The sequence below is a fragment of the Mustela erminea genome, chromosome 4, assembly GCF_009829155.1.
Source record: "Mustela erminea isolate mMusErm1 chromosome 4, mMusErm1.Pri, whole genome shotgun sequence".
Lineage (NCBI taxonomy): Eukaryota > Metazoa > Chordata > Mammalia > Carnivora > Mustelidae > Mustela > Mustela erminea.
Genome location: NC_045617.1, coordinates 80,108,370 through 80,130,445, shown reverse-complemented (window position 1 = coordinate 80,130,445; position 22,076 = coordinate 80,108,370). Strand labels below are relative to the sequence as shown.

Genomic DNA, 22,076 nt, shown 5'->3' with positions numbered 1-22,076 from the left:
AGAGAGTCAATTATCATATGGTTTCACTTATTTGTGGAGCATAACAAATAGCATGGAGGACATGGGGACTTAGAGTGGAGAAGGGAGTTGGGGGAAATTGGAAGGGGAGGTGAACCATGAGAGACTATGGACTCTGAAAAACAATCTGAGGGTTTTGAAGGGACGGGGGGTGGGAGGTTGGGGTACCAGGTGGTGGGTATTATAGAGGGCACGGATTGCATGGAGCACGGGGTGTGGTGCAAAAATAATGAATACTGTTATGCTGGAAATAAAAATAAATAAATAAATAAATAAAAAAAAAATTAAAAAAAAAAAAAAAACAAAAAAAAAAAAAAAAAAAAAGCCATCACCAAACCCAAGAAACCTAGAGTTTCTTTGAAGTGATCTTCCAGGAGTTTTATAGTTTTGCATTTTACATTTTGGCCAGGATTCCATTTTCAATTAATTTTTGTGAAGGGTTTAAGATCTGTGTCTAGAGTTTTTCTTTTTTTGCAGGTCTATAGCCAGTTGTTTCATCACCATTTGCTGAAAAGAATCTTTTCTTTATATATGGCACTTACTTCTTTGTAACATCGCTTGACAATTGTTTGAGTAAACTCTGAGCCCAACATGGAGCTCGAACAATGCTCTACCAGCCGAGCCAGCCAGGTACCCCAGTGGTTGGATGTTTTTATGTTTATGCATTTTTGGGTGCAGGACACATAGTTAAACTTCAGATAATAATTCTTTAATTAGCTATTTAATCAATCAATTGACTGAACAAATGTCCATATAAATTTAGATCAGTTACATAAATATTTCTACTAAAGTGTTGCTTTGCATATAAATGACCCTTTTTACTTCACCGCCACTACAGAGTGATTCCAATCAGAGTGTATGGAATTTTTCCCATGTTTGGAATTCATCAGTTTATTTTAGTTGAGAGAATTTAAAATATAAGCCATTTTCTTATTATAACCTTCCATAACTCTGAGTTTTAAATGAATATTTTTGTAACTGCAGAATGATGAGCTCCTACTAATGATTCATATTATTGCCATCCATTGGTATAAGATATAGGAGAATATCTCTAGAACTACATGTATGTTAATTCATTGTCATTGCAGATTGGATGCTAACTTGGACTATGCTTATATTGTTTCTTTCCACTTCAGAGTCAACTCAGTCAGGTACCTGTACATTAAGTTATCCATAATACCAACTTCCACTCAAGCCTCATTTAATCTTGACCTTACATATAATTCTTTATTTTTGACACATTCATTAGAAATAATTTTGTTTATTATATTTTCTTATATCTAGTACTAAGCATTTATTTGAGAATCTAGTAAATGTGACATACTGTTCCAGGCACATGGAATATGACAGAGAACAAACCTACTTTTCCTGCTTTCAAGAATCTTACATTTTAGAAGGAGTGGGTGGCAGGGGAGAAAAAATAGATACATAATGTGATGGGAGATGAAAAGTGTTAGGGGATATTATGCAGGATGAGTGGGCAAAAAATGAATGTGGAATGCTATTCTAAGGTAGTCTGCAGAAGTCTCTGTGATATGATGATATTTAAGGAAAGATCTAAAGGAAGTAAAGAGGAGGACCTCAGTGGATATCTGAGATTAAACCATTCCCTGTGGAGGGAACTTACAGTAGCAGTTCAATGGGTTCAAAGAACAGCAAGGAACCTAATGTAGTTGGAATAAAAGGAGCAAAAGGGAGAGGTGGGAAATGAGATCAGAGAACTAGCAGGGTCCTCCCAGGTTACATACAGTCCGCAAAACCACTAATAAAACTGGTTTTTCACATGCTATCAGAGAATTTTGAGTAGAGGAGTTCTACTTCATGACTCTGGGTCTATGTTGAGAATGAAGATCAGGGAAAAGAGAAGCAGAGCGATCTATGGTAATGATCCAATAAAATATAATGGTGGCTTGGATCTCGGGGAAAGTGGTTAAAATGGCATGAAATAGTTACATTTTTGATATATTTGAAAAGTGGAATTGTTAGGATTTGCTTTATTTATTTGCTTTATTTTATGTGGAATATAGAGAAAAGATACAGGTCAAAGTAGTACTTAAATTTGTGTCATGAGTCAATGGAAGTTTGGTGTTTCCATGTACTTAGATGAAGGAGGCTGAGGGAAGAATCTGTTTCAAGAGAAAAAAATAATTTGGTTTTGGACATGTTATATATGAAGTTTTAACTTGTTAAACATGAAATATATGAACTGTGGTGAAAAATGTGAGCTGAAAATGTAGATTTGGAACCCAACAACATATATGTATTATTTAAAGCCTTTTAAGAGTGGAAAATAGAATGTAGTTGAGTGCCACTGGAGTTGAAAAGATGTCTACAGGTTCAACTCCTGAACATTGCAACCAAGAAAACTAAGAAAGAGCAACCAGTGACTAAGGAAGACACCAGAAGATATTATCCTGAAGGTCAAGTGAAAATAGTGTTTCAAAGAGGAAGTTCTCTCTGGATCAGTGGGTGCAGATGTATCAAACACTTCTCATAGCTTGGGTAGGATCATATTTTTGAAAAAAAATTTTTTTAATTTTTTAATTTGGTGAGTGCACTGTAAGGGAGAAGCCAGGACCATATTAGCTAGCAGGATGTTATGTTTGGGTTCATTAAACTTAAATTTTAATGCAGCCAATAAAAGTAGGCAGCTACAGGTTATTCCTAAGGCAAAGTTTCTTATCTCTCCTGTCCCCTGTCCCTTCTGCCTTGGGACAGACTACTTCCTATAGTTATAGAGTTTCTGTGTGATATCATGTTTAACTGACTTTTCTATCTCTTGCAGAACCAAATGGGTTCTGCGGGGTTTCTTTTTCCCTCCACACTGGCTATCTTTTTAATTCTGTCAGTGAGTAGAGTTTCCCAGTTGTACCCCCAAACCAAGTTCTTGGCAGCTCCATTGAGTTGGATTATAGGATGTCTCGGTGATTAGGGTCTGTACAGTGGATTTGGTTAGGCACACTGGAAGGTGAAAAAAGCTGAGTCTTTCCAGTGTCTTATAGCAGCGTACAGAGGCTCTGCCAGCTAGCCCTGACAGCTTCAATACCATGATCCAAATTCTGTGCCAGGCGTATCCCCAACATCTGTAGCAATGCAATGCCTATGAAAGTACCAGCCATGATGGTTAAATTGTCCTGCAAGCCAGTTGTCAAACTGGGGCACATAGCCTTTTGTGCAGATTACCATCTGCTGGTCAACTTCTGGTTTTTGCCTGACATCATAGCCACACTGAGTGTTGATGACATTTTCTGCAGGATCTTTAGTACAGTAGGAGAATGGCATCCCACATTACTTTGACTCATGTTGAATCTGTGCATTTTATTTTATTTTATTTTATTTTTATTTCCAGCATAACAGTATTCATTATTTTTGCACCACACCCCGTGCTCCATGCATTTTTAAAAATATATTATTTATTTATTTATTTGACAGATAGATAACAAGTAGGCAGAGAGGCAGGCAAAGAGAGGAAGGGAAGCAGGCTCCCTGCTGAGCAGAGCCTGATGTGGGGCTTAATCCCAGGATTCTGGGATCATGACCTGAGCCGAAGGCAGAGGCTTTAACCCACTGAGCCACACAGGTGCCCTGAAATCTTTGCATTTGAAGGAAATATTTAGGTTCCAATCATCAACTACAGAAGCCTCATGGAACTGCTGCTATTTCTGAAGTCTATGCCGTTCTGCAAATCTATGTCATCTTTGTATGCTCTGATGCTGTTTATAAAGAAATACAGCTGGTCTTTGATCCAGAGAATTTTTTGCCATTAGTTTGAGTACTCCTTTCTAATCGTGTGAAAATCAGAATTTTTGCTTTTGTATGTGGGAAAATGAAGTTCTCTGGCTCATTCTTGAGTCTGCAGCCACAGGGGTCTTCTGTGTTTCATCCAGAGCACCTGGATCCAGACCAATCTTTATTATGTCTGGCATGGCTCCTGCTTATTTGGGGTCCAGCTTTCTTTCTTTGAAGAATGACATTGGAATGTACATTGCACTTTTTTTGTGATCTTCTATAGAGGAAACCCTTATTGTTGGTGATAAAAGAAATTAGCACTACGTAATTTATACTTATATTTATATATTTAATATATAATATATATTTGATATATTTAAATATATATTTAATATATAACTTATAATTATATTTATATATTTATATATAAGCAATATAAAAGATATTTTATATCTTTATATTTTATTTTGATAGAAGAGAAAAAACAACCCTCAACTAATGAAAGTCAAAATTGTCATGTAATAAATTAATTGCCTGTAATTGATCTTATTTGTGATAAGATTTTTGAATTTCAAGTTAGGACTAATTTCATAGATACATTATTTCATATGACTGCTAATCTCTGGTTCCCTCATAATTCAACACAGTGATTTATTATATAACATAGCTTCTTTCGTTTGTGGGAAAGTTCCATCCCTAAATACCTTCTATGACTCAAGGAACATTTGAGATCCCCTCTGGTAATTCAAATTGCGTTGCAGTGGCAACACATCAAAATGATTGTGAAACAGCTTGTCTTTGTAAGTCATTGCAAAATGTGTAGCTAATGGTCACAGAAGGGGAAATATATGCTTGAAGTATTGCAAATCAGATTCTTTCAGTGTTCAGGCTCAATCTTAAGATTAGAAAACTGCAGCAGTATATCAAACTTGAATAAGAGAATAAAATATTTATTAAAGAATAAGGAAAACCCACTCTTCTTTAACAGAACAGAGATCTTTGTGTCATTTTTTCCCCTTCATCTTTCCTACTTCTTTTCTCCATGATTCCTCTTGGCTTATTTTGGCTTGGTTTCAGAATGAATAGAGGAAAACATTGAAGAAAGTGTGATTTACTTCATCTTTTCCACTGTTGCCTTGCCAAACCACAGCCAGAAAAAGCACTCTTTGCCTCATTTTCAAAAGCAAATTATAACCTCATTAGTTTTAATAATAATATTTAAATGCTTATTATGTTACACAATTTTACAAGGAACTCATTCAGTCCTCTGAGAATCCCATGAATTATCACATTTTACAGATGAAAAAATTGAGGATTGGAAAAGGTGTATAATTTTTCTATGATTAAAATCTATCATTATAACTATGAATTTATTAGTTGTAGGGTTTTATATTTCTGGTTTCACAGAGGTTATTATACCAAATAAATACAATCACCTCATCCTTACTATATAAATTCAGAAGTTTGAAGGGATTTTTATGTAAAGTATACATTTTTTGAGATGTAAGTGGCACATAACATATTAGTTTTGGATGTACAGCATAGTGATTCAATGTTTGCATACATTGCAAAATGAACACATAATAAGTCTAGTTAACATCCATCACCATAATGGTTATTTATGTTTTTAAAAGTGCTAGATGCTATGTGCTGTGACATTCTCAAGCAGAGCAGTATTCTAATTAGCTCCCAATTTCAGGCCAGAGAGGCACGTTGATAATTTCAGAGCAAGGTGGAATAAACTGTGCTCAAATATGGGGGTCATGGTCTCATATGGAAAAGGAATTTAGGCAGGTGCATGGGCTCAGGCAAGGCTTCCTGGGTACAGTGACACTTGGGCTGAATTTGGAGGATGGAAAGGCAATGATAAGAAGGATGTGGGGGCACCTGGGTGGCTCATTGGGTTAAAGCCTCTGCCTTCAGCTCAAGTCATGATCCCAGGGTCCTGGGATCAAGCCCTGCATAGGACTCTCTGCTTAGCCAGGACCCTACTTCCCCCGCCCCCTCTGCCTGCCTCTCCGCCTACTTGTGATCTCCGTCTGTCAAATAAATAAATAAAGTCTTAAAAAAAATAAAAAAAGAAGGATGTGGATTGGAGCAGGGAGGTAGAAGGTGACATACAGGGTGCTATTGTGTTGCTGTCACTCCTAATCTCTGGATGAGTGAAAGGCCATAACAATCAAAGGAGAACAGATAGATCCTGCTGAGTTCGGTTTTTGCTTTGAACTGGCCAGAGGGAAGAACAATCAACTATGGCACATAGTTATGTGGTGGTGTTTTTTTTTCTTTTTTCCCCTGATTCAACCTTTAGACTCCGTCTCATTCAAAACTCAGTCTAAGATTTCTTTTTTTTTTTTTTTTAACACATGAGAAGAAAATTTATTGGAAAATAAATAATACATAGCTGAAGTAAAGTAAGGAAACTGTAGGAAAAAATACCATGGCAATGATAAAGTCACTGTTAAAATCAGTTACTGTAGAAATAATACACAGTTCTTCATGGTACAAACACGACACCGAACACTGGGGATCACAATGTCAGACTTTTGACTGCTGTATTTTCATTAAGATTTCTAATTATTGTTGGAGATGTGAGTACTCTTCACTTAGAAAAACAGCTTTACTGGTGATGACTTTTGTCAAAATCAGTTTCAGCTCTGTGGAGCAGAATGTAGAGTTTACAAGCTTAGGAAACTTGGAACTCAGGATGCCTGGGTTGAAATCCTGGTTTTATCTGTTCTCTTTTGTCAAGGAATTCAAGCTTCTTTTGCTTCTGTTCTTTCATCTATAAAATGGAGATAATACTAGTGATAGGATTCTGTGTGTATGGAATAGGAAACACATATGAAGAATACAATGCCTGGTACATTGTCAGCATTCGACAAATATTAACTTCTTTATTATCCAATCACAAAACTAGCTGTAATTGTAGCAACGAGTGAATAGAATCCTGTATAAACCAGGGAATGGTAAGTCTGGGACAGACAAATGCATGTTCCTGGCTTTGGGTATGAATCCTTTGAAGATGACTATAGAATGAAGATGTCTAAGAGAGAGCATGAGCAGCTCACACTTTATCTGTGTTGTTAGTAGTTAAGCATTCTAACAGTGGGTGGGATGGGTTGGGGCAGTCGTCCAGGTTAGATAACCCTTAGCCAGAACAGCGTATAGTGGCTGGGGCAAGAGAGGTGATAAAATAGGACTGGGAGTGAATCCAATGGGATTCTAACAGCCGGGAGTAATGAGAATTAAAAAAAGAATCCTCTCCTAGGATAGCAAATAGCTAAAATCTTAGTAGAGAGCCGGCATCAAATCAATCCAAGAGCGTTGTTGCTGTATGTGGTCTGTGAAGTCATTACAAAAGAGAAAGGAAGCTTTCTTACATAAGAAGTAGTAAAATCCTGGCTGTACCATGAGGCTTATGAGAACCCAGCCTAACAGAGCAAATGAAAAATGAGTGCTTGGGGTTGGCTCTTTCCCTCTAGGCACATCTGTTGCCTCGGGCAAGATAGCTTCCATGTCTCTCAGTGATCTCAAGGGTAGCGTGAGCTTCCGAATATGCACTTCACAAGCTTGCTGTAAGAATGGGCCAAAATAATGTCTGAAAAATTATGTTAACTTCAAAGTGTAATACAGATGTTGCTGTTTTTGTATTGTTTTTATTCCCTCTATCTCTTGAGAGTTTGTCCTTATTCTACATGTCTCTTTAGAGGATAACTTTTTTAATATTTCCTAAAGTTTTTAACTCTCACTCCACATACATGCTAGTGACTTCAGCAGAAAAATATATATATATAATATATATATATATTATATATATATATTTCTTTTTTTCCCTCTTCAAAGACCCTGTTTTACCTGGGGACTGACATCTCTAAACTGGATCATTCAGCCATTTGAGAAATCTGATTTTTATGAATTTGAAAATGAATTAGAGAACTTGGGCAGTGCTCTTGTGTTGGGGAAAAAGTTAAAAACCAGGGGCTGGCTAGTTATTTTCTGTTCGAATTGCAGTCAGAATCACTGTGGTAAGAGTTTGGGCTCAACTGATCTTATTTATTTATATTTACTAAACTGGTCAAATTTCATATGGATTGAATCAGAATACCTTCCCCTCTTTGAAGTTTGGCAAAAAATATTAATCTACTTTGGATCTTGCTCCTATCAAAGAAAAAGAATTTATCTTTGAGTCATAAGAAATAGGAAATCATGGGGGACTACTCTTACAGGATGATTGTTTCATGACCTCCAAATTGTAAGTAGTCATTTAAGCTAGTAGCAGTGATGGCACATTTTCATTTAGCTGTTTTCTATTGCTAAAAATCTTACAACTAATATTCTCTGGTGGCTGTGTTTAGTAATGTGCAAAAATGGTTCATACTTGATTGAATCCCACTGGCTTAAGGATAAAAAGAGGCTATGGCCTTTCCTTGAACCACATTTGCCTGTTTTTCAGGTCCGCTCACACTTTAATTCAGCGACTCATAGTGTATTATTGGTAAGTTAAACATGTTAATAAGATGCAGCCTTTACTTTAGATTATTTTCTAAATTCTTATTTTAATAATCAAATATTATCATATAAGCTATGCATATAAGGGGGAAATATGCATGGTAACATATTAGCATCCTCAAAATACAAATAATCCCACTGAAATAGCAGGGTTTTACTTTTTCCAAATGATATATGCATTTTTGTATACATATCCTTCAGTTGTCTTCCAGAAAGGCAACTTTTATTTAACTCTCATTAAGAATGAAGTATTTTGTGGCTTCAGTAAGGGGTATTCTCAGCCTTTTAAATCTTTTCAGATCTGAGTCATGAACAATTAAATCTTATTGTTATTTTTATTTATTTTTAAAACAACTATTATGAATGAGACTATTTTTCATTATGTTTATTTGATAATCATATTTCTTTTTTATTGCGGTGTAATTGACATATAAAATTCTCTTGGTTGGGGCCCCAGGGTGGCTCAGTGGGTTAGAGCCTCTGCCTTTGGCTCAGGTCATGATCCCAGTGTGGGATCGAGCCCTGCATCGAGCTCTCTGCTCAGCAGGGAGCCTGCTTCCTCCTTTCTCTCTGACTGCCTCTCCACTTACTTGTGATCTCTGTAAAATAAATAAATAAAATATTTTTTAAAATAAATAAATAAATAAATAAAATTCTCTTGGTTTCAGGTATACAACATAATGATTCAATATTTGTATATATTGTGAAATGATCACCATAGCAAATTTAGTTAACATCCACCACCATAAATAGTTAACATTTTTTTCTTGTGTGATAATCACATTTCTTATCCCATGATGTGCTTATTTATGTTTCTTCCCCATTTTTCTTTTGAGATATTGGTCTTTCACCTATCTTTTAAACAGATGGTTTCTCTGTATTAATAGGTATTTATGCTTGAGGTCTTATTGTATGTTGGGCAAGTTTGACTTTTTATTTTATTTTATTTTATTTACAATTTGATTTATTTGAGAGAGAGCATGGGTGAGGTTGGAAGGGCAAAGGAAGAGGGAGAAGCTGACTCCCTACTGAGCAAGGAGCTCAATGTGGGCCTTGATCCTGGAGCCCTGAGTTCATGACCTCAGCTAAAGTCAGACACTTAACGGCTTAACAAACTGAGCCACCCATGTGCCCACAGGCTTTGACTTATAAAGAAAAGGATCTCCCAGCTAAACAGGGAATAGTTGGGTTCTTTCAGAGTTGTAGAGGTTCTAAAAAAACCGCAGCATATGAAACCTCAGCATATGAAAATCATGTTTCAGAATTATGAGTTGGGACTTTTTTTTTCCCCTATTCAAAAGTTCTATGTGGCTTTTATGGTCTCTCATTGATCAGGAATTCTACTGTGAAAGAATTATAGTTTTTACTTTTTGAAAAGTTTAGTTGTACTTACTTGGCTAATTTGTAATTCTTGGTTCATGGCACACTCTCCTCATTGGTCCATGCCTTGTCTGCTTTTATTTAACTGGGAATTTATTTCTTTATTTGGTTATTGTGAGTAATGTACTGAACACTAATGAAGCATCTCCCCTAAATAAAACCGTATCATGACAATGATCTCTGTCTAACACATATTTGCTTTCTCTCTCCTATTCATTTGCCGCCAACTACTCAAGCCTGGAGCACTTGCAGGGGTAGCATGAGGTTCTCTGGCAGGACTTACCCGCCTCTATGTACTATAACATAATTGCTGCAAAGTCACTCTGAAGATTTTGCCAATTTGTGAATGAAGGATACTTTAGCAATCAGCCTGATCATTATAAGTCAGTCTTCGGTTAGTGTCTCTTATACCTACAATTAGTTTGAAGAATTGGAGATTCCGATTTGTCGTGATGAAGATCATGGATGGCTGACCAGGACTGACCCTCCTTCCAGCCATTAGTGAGTTGAAGCCAGAATCTTTTGGTGACTCGCTGAGTAATGTACTTTTCTTTGAAGAATATTTTGAATCTGCTCTCTCCACTCCCAAACTGAAAAACCACTTGTTCCCAGAATTTAGGTCATGCTTGTTATCAATACTGTTATCCCCACATTTGTTCATTTAATGATACGGAAGTGTAATATTACCCTGCACTTCCAATAAAGGGTGAAAATAGAACAACAAAAAAACCCCACAAAAACTATAAATACTCAGCTTTCCATAATATAATATATATTTCCATATATATATATATGGAATATATATGACAAATTTATAATATATAATATATCATATTTATAACATATATTTCCATATATAATATAATATGTCCATATATATAGATAATGTATATTATCTATATGCATTTCTTAAAAGTATATTTTTGGTCAGTTGTTTTTAATTTTTAAAAAAGATTATTGCACTATATATAATCTTCAGGAGAATGTCTTTTTCACTTACTATTATATTTCTAAGATTTACTCAGATTCTTTAGGGTCTCTCTAGGTCTTTTTTAAAAAAAAGAATAAATCTTTTATAGTGACAAATTTATTTTGTGCTTCCAAGTGTTACTCATTTTACTGATATGATAAAAAGAAAGCAGTCATTGAAATTTCAGAGATTCACTGACAGAATATCTCATATAAGGACTGCTTTTTAATTGGGTTGTAAGGCTTTTTACCTGAATAGTGTTTTCAAACTCATGATAGAGGACTTTGTTTTGTTTATCATTTCTATTTAAATAATACAACTGGTTAGAACTGAGAAACTATACTGCCCAGAATTATCTCAGTGTTTTGTGTAGACTGCATTCCTAACTATTGCATAAAAACAAGTTTATGATCATTTGAGACACATTTATAGTGTTAAGCTCATGTGGTTTGTCTTACACAAGGCATAATTTTTTCACATTCACTTTAAGCAACTATGTTTTAAGAATCTATTAAAATCTGACACATATGGGCCTTTGAGCCTGTTTATTTGCTTAATTTAATTAGTTCTAATTAGACAGCATACACCAATTAGATAGATATTAATTGATTGTGAGACATCTGTGTCACAGAAGTAAGGCTGAAACTGTGCTATTTTCCTTGAATCTTTCACTAGATAGCCATAACACCAAGTTTTCTAATGGAAAAGGATTTTAATACCTATCTTGTCCAGTGGTTCTCAATTCTGTCTGCATATTAGAACTCTGGAGAGTCATTACTCTGATAGAACTTATTCATAACAATAAGAAACGGGAATAATGCAGTTGACCATCTATAAGGTAATGGATAATCTTGTGATATATTTGTAAAGTGGAATATTACCTACCTATGAAAATCAACAAATTGAGTAAAGAAAGCCAGACACAATAAAATGCATAATGTATGATTCCATTTATACAAAGGTTTAAATTATGCAAACTAAGTTACTGTAAGAAAATTGGATCATTGGTTTCTTAGAACAGGGAAGGGAGGGTTGAATATAAAATGTCAAAAGGGAATCTATTATATGTTTATAAAAAATAAAAAATAAAAAATTTTAAAATAAAAAAAGGGAATCTACAAAGAAAATTTCAATGTTCCATATATTTTCCAATATTTTATTATGAAAACTTTCAAATATACAGCAAGGGAAAGGATTTTACAGTGAGCATTCATATGTCTGTAAACAAGATTCTACAATCAACATTCCACTGTTCTCCATTTGTTACAAATCTATCCATTTAGTCAAGTCTCTATCCACCTACAAATCAAACTATTATTTAGGTTCCTTTCAGAACAAATTTAAGACATTAAGATACTTGCTAATATATACTTTGGTATAGATATCATTAACTGGAATTCAATGTTTGTTTACAGTATTTTTTATTTTGAGCAACATTTATATATAAGCAAATGCATAAATATTAACTTTACATTCACTGAATTTTGGTAAATGCATATACCAGTGTAATGCAAATCCCCATGAAGCTGTAGAACATGCCTACTACCACAGAAGATTTCCTTGTCCTCTCTTCTCATATATTTCCACTCCAAATACTCTTAGAGGCAATCATTGTTCTGTTTTGTTTTCACAGTATGTTCCTTTGTCTGTTCTATAATTTCAAATAAATGCAATAATGTAGCATGTACTTGATTATGTCAAGCTTCTTTCATTTCTTTTGAAATTCATCCATATTGGTGTACTAAGAATCCATTTGTCTCTGTTGGTGAGAGCTACCTTGTTGCATGAATATATCAGAGTTTATCTGTTTTGTTTATAGATACTTTGACTATTTAAAATTAGAAACATTGGTGAATATAGTTTCTTTGAACATTTTGTACAAGTCTTTCTGTGAATATGTGTTTTTATTTTTATTGGAAAAATACCTACAAAGAGGAATTATTTGTCACATGACAAGGGTATATTTAGTTTTACAAGACACTGGCAGACTTCTTTCTAAGGTATTTATGCCTTTTTACCTTCTTACCAACAATGTATGTGAGTTCTAATTGCTCCACAATCTCACTGGTATTTTTGTAAGTTTTTGTTTTTTGTTTTTCTTGTTTTGTTTTTTTCCCTTAACTTTGGGTATTCTGGTAGGCATGTAATGGCATCTAATAGTGATTATAATTTTCATTTTCCAATAAATAATGATTTTAGCACTTTTTATACTCAATTCTTGGCCATATACTCAATCCTCAGTCCATTTGTATATTTTATTGTTCAATTGTGGGAATTACAAAAGGTTTCAGTCCTTTGTCAGATACATATTTTGGAATACTTTCTCTCAGCCTGTCAATTATTTATTAATTGATAAATTTTTATGAACTGAGATTTAAATTGTGGTGAAATCTATCAACTTTTATTTTATAGTTGTTATTTTCAGTGTCTTTCTCAAAAATGTTAATTTCTGATTTATGAAGACATTATTTTATGTTTTCCTCTGAATTTGTATTTCTTATGTATTTGATTTTAGCTTGAGAATCATCTCTCTTTAATTTTTTTATGGTACTCTGCTCATCAGTCATGAAGAAAAACAAGGCAAGACGAAGCAATAAAGAGTGCCAGAAGAATGGAGAGATTACATTTTTAAATTAACTGCTAAAGGAAATTATCTCTAAGAAAGTAAAATACAAGCAAAGACCTTTGATTTCCTAGGGATTGTGAGCACACCATTTAGTCACATCGGAGAAAAACATGCTAGATATAGGGAATAGCAAATTCACTGAAGGACAATGCTCCTGGGTTTTTGTTCGTTTTTGAGGAAGCAGGGAGGCCAATGCAGCTGTGAGAGAGACAGGGAGTAGTTGGGAAAGCAGAAGAACACCAGGGGAGTTCTTTGCACCTCAGGGATCATCTGAAGGACTTTAGTATATTCATCTGAATAGGATGGAGAGATGTTTCAGGACTTTAAACACAGGAGTGATATGATCTTACGGGACATTTAAAAAGACACCTCTGGGTGCTATAATGAGAATCGATTCTAGGAGGGAAAGGATGGACCAAAAATGCCTTTTAGGAGGGCAGATAAAAGCAAATAGTGTGTTGGATCAATTTGGCAAGGGTGAAGATGATGAAAAATAGTTGGATATTAATGGATGTTTTTAATCTGATAACTGATTGATATGAACTGATTTCTCACTATTTTCTTAACTTGTATTTCCCTAATTATGAAGCTCAATTTTTTTCCATCAGTAACTTATTTTGATGTTCTTTATAATCTATCAATATGACTTTGTATCACTTTGTAGATATATTTTATGTATTCTTCATCCAAATAATTTAATTATATTTATCTTCAATATTATCTCTCAGAAATGTGAATTCTTTTCTCACAGTGTGTGTGAAATACCTTATGTACTAGTCTTATATGTGAAATAATGCCTCATATGTAAAATAAGTGCATTTACTATATTTGTTAGTTTTAATATACTATTTATTAATATATTTCTTCCATAATTTCTGGTTTGTGATTATTTACTTTCTCCTTTTCCTTCCTTTTCTTCCTCTTCTTCTTCTTCATCTTCTTCAGAAATCCTACCTAATGTCAAGGTAGACATACTGAGATTTAAAATGAGTGGCATTTATTTAACGGTAAAGTGGCAGGTGGTGAGAAAACTGGTATCTTGATCCAGAAAGCTGAAAATGCCTGTTGTAAATTAAGAAAACAGTTTTTATGTGTGATGTGTGGTAAGGGTCCAGGCTCATGTTCTTTATATGGAGATATAGTTTTTCTTGTACCATTTGTTGAAATTACTTTGGATAATTAATTACTTTGTTGACTTTTAAAAAAATCTAGAGATCTTGTAAGGATCTTGTATGGATTTATTTCTAGGGTTTCTAAGTCTTGAGACAAAGTAGTAGTAGTTCTCCAATATTGTTGTTTTTTATGATGGCTTCTGACATTATTTATATTTTAAAAATATTGGAAAAGTTTATCAGTTTCTTCAAAATGTTTTCTGGGATTGCATTTAAACTATAGATAATTTTTTTTTAGAATTGGCATCTTAACAACACTGACTCTTCCAATCCATTAACATACCTACCCATATATTTCTGTCTTCAATTTCTTTCAGCAAAATTTTGTAGTGTTTGGAATAAAGGTATTGCACCTCCTTTGTCAAATTTATTGCTGAGCATGTTTTTGACACTATCACAGATCCAATTTTTACAATTTTATTTTGAAAGTTTTGTTGCCTGTATATAAACATAGAGTTAAGTGTCATTTATTATTCTTGTATTCTGTGACCTTGCTTAATTCACATAATAGGCTTAGTAGTTTTCTATATTCCGTAGATTTTAATGTAAAAAAATTGTCATGTGTTAATACTTCTTTCTTTCAAATCTTAATAATTTTCTTTCTTTTTTTTTTATTTTAATGGCTGGTATCGCTAGTATAATACGGATACAAGTAGTAAGAGAGGGCATCTTTGTCTTTTTCCCAGTCATTGTGGGATAGCATTCAATATTTTACTTTAATATAGGTGAGAGGAGGCTTTCCTCTTGGTGTGGGTCCACACTTTGGATTTGTAGGTTATCTTTATTCCAAAAGTCACATAATCACACATTACCTTTAGTTTTTATATTCTCTTCCTTTAAAGAGAAAAGTAAATGAGAGTTCCTTGTACTGTTTTGGAACTACGTTGTAAGTATTTAATTACCTCAAAATAAGAATTTAAATAAAAATATATTACTAGTTAAGATGAAGGTTAATCTGTTGTAAAAATATCCAAAAATGTCGTGGCTCAACAAAAATAGTAGTTTATTTCTCTCTCATTTTAATAGTCTATGGCAAGTATGTGTTTGTGTGCTCTTAAGAAGTCAGGATGGCAGCGTGTCTCTGCTGTCCTTAATATTTGACTTTCAAGATTGCCTCAGGAAAAATCATTTCTATCCAGTAGGGTAAAAAAGAGAGAAGCAAGTCCTGAACGATTGATCATCTTTAAGTGGATGGTAAGTGGCACGTAATACTTGTGCTCACATCTCAGTGATGAGATCCTGTCCTGTAGCCATAATCACTGGGAGGGAGAGTGAAGCCTATCATATCCAATCATGTTTCCATGTGTACCCAGCTAGAGGGTGAATAGATCTGGGTGACAGGCAGTGCTATTCCACAGAATATTTTATAGTACAATCATAATAAACACTAAAAGCTACTATTACTGTCTAAAATTTGGAAGTAAAAGAAAGTAGAAAGAGTGAGAAGAAAATATAAATATAAACATACAACTGAGGATGAGGAGACAAAGGAATATTGTTCATAAAAATAGGGAATCATGCTAAGGGAGATAAACATTTTAAGACAGAGGGGTCAAATAAGATAACTAAGAAATCATAATTGTAACCGTTACATACGCTAAACTAGCTTAGCCACTAATAACCCTCACTGCTAACCTCTGCTAATCTTTTGGGTGTTAGCTGATGCTATATATCAAATCCCGTTGAGCTTGTTAAACATAATTACTTAGACACAGAGCCTTACTTCAGTAATCCACATTACAGAGGCAGACACACACCAATACTCTATAAATGGAGATTTGTTTTATCCATGATAGTTATGGTGGAATTATGATGCATTGCAATTAAGCATTTTTTTTGCAATACTTTAGTCTCAAGTTTTGAGTTCAAATACCACTTTAGCTACATCAAAATTTTAATGTGATGCTGTCAATGGGATTATATTTCAATATTTGCAACCTAGAAGAGTAAAAATGGGTGAAATTATTATTTTAAATTGGTTACATATGTTTTCTGATTTATCTTTGGAGAAGGTTAATGTTTATTTTGGGGAAGAAATATTGTAATGACCTTTTGATTATGTAGAAGTAGAGCCAAAAAAATTTTGTGAAATGGAAGTATTTAAACCAGTGAGGAGACGAATTATCTTACATAACGGTGTAAAATGTTCTTTCTAGTCAGGGTCTTATTTTAAAGGATTATGTCTACTGTGGGTAAATTCTGGACTTAAGCTTGAAGGTCAGTGAGGGTGATGAGAGAGGCTTATTCTATACATATACATATGAAGTCATGACTGGTTGAGGCCTGCATATTGGGGCAAGGAAGCTAAGTGAAATTCTAGATATGAAATTTGAAAGGCCATGGTCCATGGATATACAAAATCTAGTTTTTTCTTGCTTCTTTTTGTCAGCATTGCTGCAGTGTCCAAGCCTTCAGCCAGAAGATATATATAGATAGAGGTATAGACATATAAGTATAGGTATAGGTATATGTATAGTTATAGTACGTGTTTGCATATACTATGTATATATTTATGTATATATGTGTGTGTACATATATGTACATATTTATAGTGTACATATATCTGTGTATAACACATACATAAGTATGTACATATGTACAAACTATATTAATATGGCATATAGTATTAAATTATATGCATATTCAACATGTACACATAAACATGTGTGTACATATATACGCATATTAATTTTATTTTTACTCAAAGTACTTCAGGGAGAGATACACATTTTTGGTGAAAGCCACTTGAGTATGCTCTAGAAATGTCAGACCAATTCATTTAGAGAAATTTGTAAAATAGACTTCTGTTCTGAGAGTAAGACACAACTTCAGTCATTTCTTGCAAAGTGCTGCAGCATGGAGAGACTACAGGGTAGAAATGTCCACCTTCACCAGGGAAGAGGGACCTCTGTCGATTTGGGGTGTTTGGGAAGCTAGAGGTTACATTCAATTTCATATATTCTTGTGGGGAAAACGTAATAGGAAGACTATTGAGATTGGATTCTCACAGGATGTGGTCACTAAGGCTAAAAGTTAGTCAGACATAAGTTTTGGATGATAATAGAAGTCGGTCCATTGTGCCTGGGGCAACTTTCTAGGGCCATTGGTTTTTCAGGAGAACTTCGCTTGCTTTGAATTGCTCTTTTCGGCTCCCTTTAATGGCTTACCCTATTAGATCATGGCCATCCAGGATAATCTCTCTTCTGACTAAGTTAGCCATTGAATTTGGAGCCTTATGGCTTTCCAACCAATTAAGTCAGTTTGACCTAGTAAATTAAAAGATTAAAAGAAAGAAAGAAAGAAAGGCTGACAAAGCACTTCAAACAGAATATAACTTGGAGGGATTGATTCTTTGAAAGTATAGTCATATTACAGTAATCACTCATTTTATAATAGGTTATAATGATTATCTAATTAATTGATTTACTTCTTAAAAGAAGAACATTCCATTTGAAATTTGAATTAAATGGCAACATACTTGTACATTGTACTTGTGCAATATAAAAATTAAAATCATCGATTAAATTAATGGTAACTATTTAATAGTGATTAGAACAGAGTGTTCAGGGGTAAGGAACTAAACTTGCAAGTATAAATGCATGACCACTGTGGCTTAAGACAATCTTCACTGGGGCTCCTCAGTGGTGCAGTCGGTTAAGCTTCTGACTCTGGGTTTGGGCTCAGGTAGTGATCTCAGAGTCATGAAATGGAGCCCTGAGTAGGGCTCCTTGCTCAGCAGGAAGTCTGCCTGAGATTCTCTCCCTCCATCTTCTTCTGCCCCTAGCTTGTATGCACAAGCATGCTTTCTTTCTCTCTCAAATAAATAAACAAAATCTTAAAAAATAAAAGGCTTCACTATACATTAACTGTTTATTATGAGCTGGATCTTATATTCAGGCAATGATAATACCTGGGTACTTATGTTGTGACTGGTATAATTATAAGTATTTAAGTGTATTATTCCATTTAATCTTTTAATATCCCTTTGAGGTAGATATTGTTATTATTTCCAGTTTGCACATGAGAATTCATGTAAATTCTGGTGAATTTAATGCTTGGTAGGCTGACTCTTGAGTCTACTCTATATGTCTTCCAGAATAAAAAAGAAGAGACCTTCCTAAAGATCCATTTATAGTTGTTACATGTATTTTGATAGTAAGTATTTAGTGATCCTCATATCACTCAGGAGAGAGTCTTAGTATAGTTTAGACTCTGAGTTTTTGTTTCTTGGGTTTTTTTGTTTTGTTTTGTTTTTCCTACTGAGAACTGAGTTCTGGCAAACAATCAGAAGAAATACATGATTAATTCCTTTTTAATGGACAATTATATTCTCAAATATGAAAAGTATAAAGAAAGTTTCTTGAAATTTATTTTTTATTTTTATTTTTAAAAAAATATTTATTTATTTATTTGAGAGAGACAAAGAGAGAGCATGAATGGGGAGGGGCAAAGGGAAAGGGAGAAAGAATCTGAAGGAGACTTTGCACTGAGCACAAACCCCAACAAGGGGCTCAATCCTGTGACCTCCCAAGATCATGACCTAAGCTGAAACCAAGAATCAGATGCTTAACTGACTGAGGACCCAGGTATCCCCTTGGCATACTACATTTAATAAAGATATAAACAAATATACATTTTCCCTTCAGCTGTATTTATTTGTAACTTATTTTTATGGTCTTTTTTAAAAAAAGTATTTTATTTATTTATCTGACAGAGATCACAAGTAGGCAGAGAGAGAGGGAGGAAAGCAGCCTCCCTATTGAGCAGAGAGCCTGATGTGGGACTCAGTCCCAGGATCCTGAAACCATGACCTGAGCTGAAGGCAGAGGCTTAACCCACTGAGCCACCCAGGTGCCCCTATTTTTATGTTCTTTACAGGAAAAAAAAAAAAAAAAAAGCTGAAGCACTGGAGTATTTTTTTTTTTTATTTTCTCCATAACTCTTCACTCTCCTCTTGTCCAAACACCTTGATATATTGCATACTCATCTCTGTTGGCGTGATAATAACATTTTGGTTTCTGTTTTTTCTGAAGAAAAAAAAAAAAAGAAAAAAAAAAGGTGGGGTTGTGATCTAAGCCTTATGCTGCTTGGGGCAGCTATACCTGAGAAGAAGTGACATTCTCCATGTTGACATTATGTTTTTTAGACAAAACACCGAAAATGTGGCAATGACATTAGCATTAAATAATAGATTTTGTAAATCATCAAGGCAGTATGAACTGGAACTCAGCGGCTCTGGACAAACTACATATTAAAAGCTTACATATAGATGATTCATCATTAGAGTGAACCAAAGTCCCAGCACAAATGGAACTGAAGACACTACCTAAAGCAGGATAAGTAATCATCAAAGATTATATTTATCAGGTACCCAGCATAAAGTTTAAGCAAATAACATTATCCTTGCAAAGCTTTCCAGACCTTAATGCCTAATCTCTGAATGTTAGCAGACTCATTTAATGTCTGCAACTGATTTTCTCTTTAATTTTTTCCCATGTCATGTTTTACTTTAAATTTTAAGTATCATCAAAATTTGTGGTTTTAACTACCTCTATTTTTAAGTTAGCTAAATTTGCAATGAGCATAGCATTAACGTATAGACTTACATAGACTTGTAGAATCACTATGTTGTATACCTGACAGCAATATAACATTGTACAGTAATTATACTTTATTTTAAAAAAAAGGATAAAAATAAATCTAAATTCAAATTCATTCAGATTTTTATCTCTTCTTTTCCAAAGTATTTCATGCTTTTAAAATGTGTATTTCATAGCATTTCCCTTGGTTTTTGATACAGTTTCTTAAGTGAAGCTGAGCTTTGAGCTGGTAACTAATAAATTATCTAACAGGGAAAATGAGGGGGTGGGGTAGGGAGAAGAGTGGGGAAAAAAACCCAGATTTTAACCATTTGCTTAATCAGATATTTAATAACTTTGGGGGAGAATGTTACAGTGATAAGGATATAAAAATTTGTCTTGCCTGACCCAGATGCTGAAAGATTTTTGCTGTATGTTTTTCTGTATTTGAGAATTTTCAAGAAGATAATTTTTCTACATTTTTATCTTGCATTTTATTTTCTTTCATATGTTTCATTCTTCAAATCCTGTAACCAATGTCATTTTTTATTATTTTAGTTTTTACTTTCCTCCTTTGGCCTTCAAGTGTATTAATGGAAACCCTGCCTGTTCCCATTTGCTCATCGTCTCAGCTGAAGTCACCAGCCTACCTCTTTACCAGTTCAGCTCCTGTTGCAAGGTGGGGTCTGCTTTCATTTTGCCCCCTTTTTATTAATGTTTCTCAAATATTGGTGCTTGAATCCAACTAAAGACTAACTAAATCAGGACTATATAAGCAACTAAACTAAATTCTCCATAGACGATTAAATGTACATACAGGTTTCTGAATTACTGCTTTGACTGAAAACTAGGTCTCTCCTCAAACATGTTTTCAAAATATTTCACCTTCTAAAAAAATCTTTTGTCTTTAGAAGGTCTTTTTGAAACACCAAAAGCTGTTACTATTTTTGTAATTAAGTATTGTTGCTTCTAAAACATTTATCTTTCACCTATTTGTAAAATGCCTCTTTCAGAAATTGAGGCTCATGCCCATTGGATTTATCACTTTTTTTCACTCTCTCCTTTTGCTATCTTCTGTTAACTTCCAGGTCAATTCCTTCAATTCATTTCAATCTCAGAAACTGGTTCACAGTTTTTTTCTCACACTAACTTCCTGCTGTAATTCTAGGATTCTTCAATATCCCTTACCTGAGAAACGTGTCATCCTCCCTTTGTTAATTGGGCTGGAAGCCAATGATTCTCAACCATGAGATTGATCTTTATATACACTTCTCACAGTCCTCTGAGACCCAAAGTGCTGAGGAAGAATGATTACTTAATCTGTATATTTGATCTGTGTATCACCATTTTCTTTCTATCCATTATATGCTCTCTGTCCTTTTCCATGATTTTGTTCTTTTGCTCTTCATTCTGAAAACTGTTCTCTACATCATTGACATCTCCTATTTCATAGACCAGGTTTGTGTTCTCAAGATTGTCAGTTCTCTGTTCAACTCATGGAGAGGAACAAATATATTTTATCTTACCTCTGGCTCTTTCATGGTGTAGTTTCTACACCTCAATGGGGTTTGTCCTTTATATTCAGAAAAGTGCTTGTCTAAGTCAAGGTAAGACTCAGCAAAGTCAAGGGGAAGGAGTGTCAGGAAACAGGTGTATAGTGCATAGGTTTTCAGAGTCCCGTTGCTGCACATGTTGGCCCAACCCTGTATAACTGCCCAAGGTTCATTCTTAGTCTGTTGAGGCCATAGTTGCTGCAAATGGAAATCTCTTCTCATTTTAGGAGAGTGGTCAATTTTGCCTCATGCAGCTTTGCCACATTTTGAAAATCTGAATTAAAAAAAAAATGTTCCTGGCCTATGAAATTTCTATAGATGTAGCTCCATGTTTGCTACCAATTTTTGGCCTGGCTTCTCATCTATCCTCTATGTCCACTCATTTCTTTTCAAGATTTCTCTTTGTAATTTGTCACAGTAGGAATAAACCTAACCAAAGAGGCAAAGAATCTATACTCAGAAAACTATAAAGTACTCATGAAAGAAATTGAGAAAGACACAAAGAAATGGAAAAATGTTCCTGGCTCAAGGATTGGA

At 34.3% G+C, this 22,076-nt stretch overlaps 1 pseudogene; it reads right to left on the bottom strand.

Annotated features, from left to right (window-relative positions):
- Positions 1-3,014: 3,014 nt before the first annotated feature.
- LOC116589350 lies at positions 3,015-21,677 on the bottom strand (annotated as a pseudogene).
- Positions 21,678-22,076: the final 399 nt, after the last annotated feature.